The sequence below is a fragment of the Equus quagga genome, chromosome 6 (assembly GCF_021613505.1).
Source record: "Equus quagga isolate Etosha38 chromosome 6, UCLA_HA_Equagga_1.0, whole genome shotgun sequence".
Classification (NCBI taxonomy): Eukaryota; Metazoa; Chordata; class Mammalia; order Perissodactyla; family Equidae; genus Equus; species Equus quagga.
In genome coordinates, this window is record NC_060272.1 from 33,851,928 (window position 1) to 33,860,158 (window position 8,231).

Genomic DNA, 8,231 nt, shown 5'->3' on the forward strand with positions numbered 1-8,231 from the left:
ATGCATATATAGGGACTTTTTTTTTCTTTGAGGAAGATTGGCCCTGAGCTAACATCTGTTGCCAATCTTCCTCTTTTTTAAATTTCCTCCCCAAAGCCACAGCACATCTTTGTATGTCCTGGTTGTAGGTCATTCCAGTTCTTCTGTGTGGGATGCCACCAGAGCATGGCCTGATGAGTGATGTGTAGGTCTGCGCCCAGGATCCAAACCAGCGAACCCTGGCCCACCAATGCCAAGTGTGCGAACTTAACCACTCGGCCATGGGGCCAGCCCCTGTAGCAACTTCTTTGACTATCTTCTATATCTGTCACTTTCTCTCAAATCCTTTTCACCTCTTTCTTCATTTCTTTTTGAGTTTTTAACATTCTTCTTCTTTTTTTTTTTTTTTACAGATTGGCACCTGAGCTAACATCTGTTGCTAATCTTCTTTTTTTTCCTTCTTCTTCTCCCCAAAGTCCGTCAGTACATAGTTGTATATTCTAGTTGTAAGTGCTTCTGGTTGTGCCATGTGAGATGCCACCTCGGCGTGGCCTGATGAGCAGTGCCATGTCCCATGCCCAGGATCTGAACTGGCGAAACTCCAGGCTGTGAAAGTGGAGCACACGAACTTAACCACTGGGCCATGGGGCAGGTCCCAACATTTTTCTCCTTTTAATCTTCTATTTCTGTTAAGACATTATTTGTTGTTTTTATTTGTTCTTATGTTTCTTCTTGTTTATGCTTCCTTAAAAATTTTAAAATTACCTCCTGAGTTCTCTCATTTTTTCCTCTTATAAACTTTTTGTTTTACTAAATAAAGCACATTTATATATGAGGAAAACTCTTAGGCCCAAATAGTAAGCTGCTACTGCTATAATGAGTGCTGCCACATATATATTCAATCAAAATAGCAGAAACTTAAAGGTACTTAAAACTCTCTAACCTGAATCTTTCTCCTGATGTTAATGATTAGGACAAAGGCAACAGCTACAGAAGAGCCATACCATGGATAAATATAGAGCAATATCAGGACATCAAAGAGGAGGTGATGCAGAAAATCTTGTTTTTTCACATATTGGATGCTTTCATAGTATAGTCATACCGCAATGGAGTAAGCTTCACCTGCCAAAGGCTTAACCTCAAAACTTTCTGTGGGTATTCACACCAAGCTCACCTTACTTCTGGCATCATTTCTATGAGATCTTGCTGGCTTTTTAAGGTTTTGGAAACCTTTATTTTGTGATCTCCACCATGGATTTTAACACTGCCAGCTACGTACTCAGACAGGTAGGCCTCCTGATCAATTTAGACACTAGCATCTTTTTTGGTGGCAACTTTGTACATAGGGATCACTTTCTGCATTTCACCCTCTACCAGAGGTCTTGACTCCTGCAAGGAACAGCCACTAGAGGCTATAGCAACAAGTACGAACCCTGGAGGACCAACGCCACCATGAGCACTCAGTGCCTGGTTGCATCCTTTACCACCTTGCTGAGTGTCTGCTTTGCTTCCCTTAGGTCTGTAACAAGGTGATTTCTGGCTCAGAGGACATTTGCACTTGTTTGATTCATCAACCTGAATCTGAAATTTCCTCCTTCTACACTATCTGCATTTCTTTCTTGTCATAATATTCCGTAATCTTCAGGCTTTTTGTTTGCACAAGATAATCTTGCTTAACCTCTTATCTTTCCTTTGCCTTTTCCTCTATTTCTTCTGCTTTCCCATTGGTTTCTTGCTCAATGAAAGCCATCATGTACTTAATCTGCTATGCATGGAAGCATTGCCGGGGGCCAGGGCCAAGGCAAACTAGCCTAGAGAATAACAGGCTCAAGTTGATGGTGAAGGGACAGATGGAAGAGATGGCAGAGAAAAAGTCAGGAAAGGTCTTGGATTCCTTTCTTTATAACCCCAGATTCTGGGTTTGGCATTTTTAAGTTCCACTAATGCTGACTTATGTTATTCTTTCATAGCATCTATACTTTTCTTAATTTCTTTTAGCTTATTTTGAAATATTAGATTTTACAGTTTAACATTTTGTTGGCATTTCTTTGTGAAGTGTTTTCATCATGATTTGGGGGGATTTTATTCTGTCCTTTTCTCTCCTTTTTCTTATAATGATTTTGCATGAGATTTGGCCACAATTCTTTTCTATTGCTTATTTTGAAAATGAAATACATTTGAAATGAAAATGAAATATGCGGAAATGAAAAGGAAATGCACTTTTATAAGAGGGGAAGTCCAATAAGATAGATTTTCTAGGTTTCCTGTTCCAAGACTCCTTCTTCTGTTGTTTTTCCAAAGTAATAAGAATATATATATATATATATATATATAACCTCTTTCAGAGATCTGCCTCTTGCTGCCTTTTTTTCTTTCTTTCTTTTTTTTGGTGAGGAAGATTGGCCCTGAGCTAATATCTGTTGCCAATCTTCCTCTTTTTGCTTGTGGAAGATTGTTGCTGAGCTAACACCTGTGCCAGTCTTCCTCTATTTTATGTGGGATACTGCCACAGCATGGCTTGACGAGCAGTGCTAGGTCCATGCCCAGGATCCGAACCTGAGAACCCTGGGCCACCCAAGTGGAGTGTGTGAAATTAACCACTATGCCACCAGACTGGCCTCTGCTTCTTTTTTTTTTAAGGAAAACAATGGATCCCTTAAGGGAGAATTATTTTAAACAGAGAATATCATAATGGGTAGCTGAGAGAAGAATGGAATTTTACATAAAGGTACATATTGAGTTTAATGATCCAAAACAGATTAATAATTCTTCTCTAGAGTTATAGCCATAACCATAAGAAATATTGCCTGGTCTAGATAACTTTTTTCATACATAGTAGAGCAAAGTGATGAGGAAATTTAGCAACTGTATAATTTAGAGGTGGTCCCATTCCTTGTTGGAGTGTTCAAGTTCTCAGCCATCATTTTTTGTTTCTTACCTTTTTTTTTACCTTTACCTTTACCTCAACCCATTTGCTTAAAATAAATTCCCAAGGCCACCTTTTTCAGTGTTTTCTTTTAAGTAATCTCACTACTAGATAATCAATTATTTTGGCAAAGTCCTCTATGAAGCTGCATACGTTATTCATGAGTTTGTGTTGCATCTTCTGAAATTTTGATGAGAATTGACTTAAAATTCTCTAGAGTTTGTGAAAGATACTTTATATACATATCATTTATTGGTTAGGTAATAACTAAAATCAACATATAGTTTATTCATTCGTCTGTTTGATTTTTGTCTTGGACTATAATATATATCCTTATACAGACTTGGGAGTTCCTGTGAGTATTGTAACAAAACCACCTATGTTATGACTATTTTTTCTTTCAGAGGGGTGTTAGGCTTTCTATCTTATATCCTGATAGAGTTTCCTTGTTGAGGCCATAGGCTAAGGCCAAATTGCTATAGATTTTGAGTGGGATCTCCTCACAGAGGGAGAAGTCCTTTCCACCATCAGCCACCTGGGAGAGTGGAGGGTGTTAAGCAGGCTAAAGCGGGGGCTTAAGGGCAAGCTTCTGTGTCCCTTGCTTCTCTGCCCAAAGATGACTCAAGCTCTGTGGGAAGGACTGAATGGATAATGAAGTAGGCTTACCCTATTTCTTATACTTTATTTTCAGTTTGCTTCTTTGAAGGTTGGTGGGTGCCTTGCTGGTAGGGTCCGTATCTGGGTTGGCAGGTCTCAGAATTGTAATGAGCTATAAGAAATGTCCTCAAAGTGGAACGATGAAACATTGTCCAGGTAGGGAGGCAGAATTATCCAAGGTTGTGGACTCCTAGGGAGCTATAAGAATGTACAAATCAGGGGCCAGCCCGGTGGCTGAGTGCTTAAGTTCCTGTGCTTTGCTGCGGTGGCCCAGGGTTTCACCAGCTCAGATCCTGGGCGCAGACATGGCACCACCCATCAGGCCATGTTGAGGCGGCATCCCACATGCCACAACTAGAAGGACCTGCAACTAAGATATACAACCACCTACCAGGGGGGATTTGGGGAAGATAAAGCATAAAAAAGAAAGAAAAGAAAAAGAATGCACAAATCTGGTGGAACAATGCCAGGACAACAAAGGAGAAAATAAGTCCTGAAGATTGTGGCCTAGAGTTTCAAGTGAGGGAGGAACAGGAAACGCTGGCAGGTGATGATGAGCTCATCTGATCCAGTGCTGAGGTCCAGCAGGGAGTATATGCTTGCCACCCCTTTCACGAGCCACCACACATATTGGAGGCTGGCAGCTGCTTACAGAGGCTTTTCTCTGAAGCCTCCTTTCAGAACACAAGAGACTGTTTCATAAACCTTTTTCATACTTCTCGGTGCTTGCAATTTACCATCCCTCTTTTATTTTCCTCAGATGATCTCATCTTCCATTTCACAGAGAAAATAGAAGTCATCTGTTGGAACTTTCCCAAATTCTTGACACCACATCTACCAAATGACCTGAATTCACACTCATTTCATCCTTTTTGCCTTGTTTATGGAGGAGATATCCTGCCTCTTGTCTACAGATAATTCCTTCAAATAGTTTCTGGATTAATGCCTTCCCGCCTTCTTAAGGAATTTACTCATTTATTTAATAAATACTTATTGAGCATCTACTTTGTAACAGACACCATGGTCCATTCATTGATTAACTCTTTACCCTTTTATAGATTCAACTTCTTTCACTCCACTGGTTTCTTCCCAATAGCAATTAACCATGCTCAGTAGTCTCTCCCAGTTAAAAACTAACTAAACGAAACCAGCGAAACCCCAGGCCGCCAAAGCAGAGCGCGTGAACTTAACCACTGCGCCACGGGGCCTGCCCCAGATTCACATTTATAAGATACAGAACCCGTATATGTAAATTGAACATGGCCTTCTTGCCACCAGGCTAGTGCTGTATATTCTTTGTGCATTTTTGATATCTGGTTTATAAATATTATTAAATCTTCTCCTTTACCCTAAAACCTGTGCTAGTTGTTTTCCATTTGCTTGTCCAGATACGTTTGCTGCCCTTCTCTCTCGATTTACGCCTTGAGACATTGTCCTCTGAGGACTGTATTACCTGTGCTCCTTTGGCTTGCCCAGTAGGAGGTATACCAGCAGGAGATATAACACAGGAAGATGGCAAGGCCAGGGCATTTCTTCTCTGCCGGCTCCCTCCCCAGTGCCTATCTCTGGCTGTAGCTGGGTCCTCTGCAGCTACAGGTGCTGCTGGGCAGTGCCTCCCACTGGGTCCATTAACACTGTTTCCTATGCTTGACTTTTTAGTTCTGGGGATAGGAAAGGTTGCAGTCTCTCAGTGCCATGATATTCCGTGTTTGTCCCAACAGTTCTGTCCACACTTTTGCTAATACTCCTTTCATGAAAGTCTTAATTTGAACCCATCTAGGGTGAATTTTTTTTCTTTCCAGGCACCTGCCTGATAGGACAATGTTGTAAAACTAGCCCAGTGATTTGCATTCTCAAAAGCACTTGTGTCAACAATTTTCTGCTTCTATTAAGGATTCTCACTGACTAACACTGTGATGTGGGGGTCCCAAGATTTCACCTATATTTCAATCAAGGCTGAAAGTTTAGATTTGTAATTTTGTATTTTCATTACGTGCTAATGACTCTCAAGTTTAAATCTCTAAACCAGATTTGTCTCCTAAGTTTTAGAATTAGGTGTTCAACTCCTCTGATTTCACTACTCTGATATCCTACGGATGCTTCAAATTCCAAATGCCCAATTCCAATTCATCTCCCTGTACACCCTTTGGGCAACTTTCTCAGCCTGTTCTTGTCTGTTTAAAGTTAGGGGCCCAGAAACCTCTTTCTAAGCTGAATAGTCATGGTCCTTGTTAGTTCAGGTTAGCAGTACTAATAGAATTCCCTTAAGAACTTTGGGGGCTTTCTATATGTTATATTAAAAGTCACTCCACATTTTAGAAGCCAAACTCACAATTGTTTTCAAGACAAGCATCTCTTTTCAGACTTACTGCTATTTTGGGATTACACTTCTGTGGGACTATATCTTTAAACTGTCAAGAAGCCATTTTGTTCAGCTGAGAAAGGACCAAGTTAAATTCCTTAGATAACTTATAGAAAATGTCTTACCTTTGATTTGATCTTTATCGTTAGGTCATGTCTTAATTTGAGAACCTTTTATTTGCCTGAGAAGCTGGCAGTAAGAGATAGTTATATTCCAGATTTGCAAATTCTAGCCCCTCTATAATCTCTCTAAATGCAGCTTACAAATTTGCCAGTTCTTTTCCAAATCCATCACTTTCTTGGAGTTCCTTATACTTCAGTTAGTATAAATTAGCTGATACTGTCAATTTTCTGCTTGGATATCTCTTTGCTTAAATCCAAAAGTCCATCAAGTTACTGGGTAGATTATCTTTTTTTTTTTTTTTTAGCTAAATCTGACCTAACATCTGCTGCCAATCATCCTCTTTTTGCTGAGGAAGACTGGCCCTGAGCTAACATCTGTGCCCATCTTCCTCTACTTTATATGTGGGACGCCTACCACAGCATGGCTTGGCAAGCGGTGCCATGTCCGCACCTGGGATCCAGACCGATGAACCCCTGGCCGCCAAAGCAGAACGTGTGCACTTAACCGCTGTGCCACCAGGCCGGCCCCTGGATTACCTTTCAAGTTACTGCAGGTGGCACTTTCACCACCACATAATGTTGGTCACTATTTTTTCAGTTTCTTGCCATTTTAATTTTTTTATAGTAGTTTCCTCACCATTTTTCCAGTATCCTGTAATATAGTTTTCTTGCTATTTTTCTAGGCTCTCACTAATAGTTTCCTTCCCATCTACCATATAGTCCTGGAATCAATCTCCTGTACTTTAGAGTTTTGATATGGCACCATCCTAATTCTAGATACTGCATCACATTGTAGTTACTTTTCACTTGACTGCATCCTTCAATGGACAAGCTGCATGAAGATGGTATGTTTCCAGTGCTTGGATCATAGTAGATATTCAATAAATATTACTGAATAAGTAAATACAGTAATTCATAATTCCTAAAGACCCCTTAAAGGGTCTTTCGTTGTAAGTTTTATCAAATTTCTACTACCCTAGTAACTATTACTCTAGTTCAGCTAGTTTCTTCTTAACTATTCTCTTTAGTATAGTACCTATTTGAATATAACCTGTACAAATATGAGCAGTGGCCCTTGGTTGAAGCAAAATTCTCACACCTACAAAGTGTGACCCTGAAAAAGCTTTTTTTTTCTTTTTCTGCTTTTTCTCCCCAAATCCCCCTCAGTATATAGTTGTATATTTTAGTTGTGGGTCCTTCTAGTTGTGAGATTTTTGTTTTCTTTGCTGAGGAAGATTAGCTCTGAGCTAACATTTGTGCCAATCTTCCTCCACTTTAAATGTGGGTTGCCACCACAGCGTGGTTGGTGAGTGGGATATGTCAGCACCCAAGATCCAAACCTGTGAACCCAGGCTGCCGAAATGGAGCAAGATGAACTTAACCACTACACCATGGGACTGGCCCCTAAAAAAGATTCTTAATGTCTGTATGACTCAGTTTTCTCATCTGTAAAATGAAGATAGTGGTAGTACTTACCTCATATGATGGTTCTCAGGATTCTTGGAGCAGAGTATGCACTCAACAAATTATGGCTATTAATATTTCATTTTTAGATCCATGCATAACAAACTTGTAACAATATCTGCTTCCAGAAAAAAAAAGGGTAGCTGGGAAAAGTAATGGGAGACTTACATTTTACTGTATATATATTTTTGATAACTTTTGAATTTGTACCATCTACATATAGTACCTATTCAAAACACTTATTGGTTTAAAAATACTACATGCAAAGTTGTTCATTTTAATTTCTATTATATTAGTAGCTTTAATGGTGTACTTTAAAATCAGCAAGCAGGGGCTGGCCCAGTGTTGCAGTGGTTGGGTTCACACGTTCCACTTCGGTGGCCCGGGGTTCACCAGTTTTTATCCCGGGTGTGGACCTACGCAATGCTTGTTGGGCCATGCTGTGGTAGGTGTCCCACAGATAAAGTAGAGGAAGGTGGGCACAGATGTTGGCTCAGAGCCAGTCTTCCTTGGCAAAAAAGAGGAGGATTGGCAGCAGATGTTAGCTCAGGGCTAATCTTCCTCAAAAAAAAAAAAAAAAATCAGCAAGCAAAACTTGGAATAATTCACCCATGACAGATTTAAAATAGATTTATTTTTAAGCTTTTTAAGGTCCATTAGAGATTTTAATTAAACATGAAGCATTTTTACAGGGAGACAATTTTATTACTGCATCGATACT

General features: G+C 39.9%; 1 pseudogene; it reads right to left on the reverse strand.

The window, feature by feature from the left end:
- Positions 1 to 1,149: 1,149 nt before the first annotated feature.
- On the reverse strand, positions 1,150 to 7,527 carry LOC124241193 (V-type proton ATPase subunit E 1-like; annotated as a pseudogene).
- Positions 7,528 to 8,231: the final 704 nt, after the last annotated feature.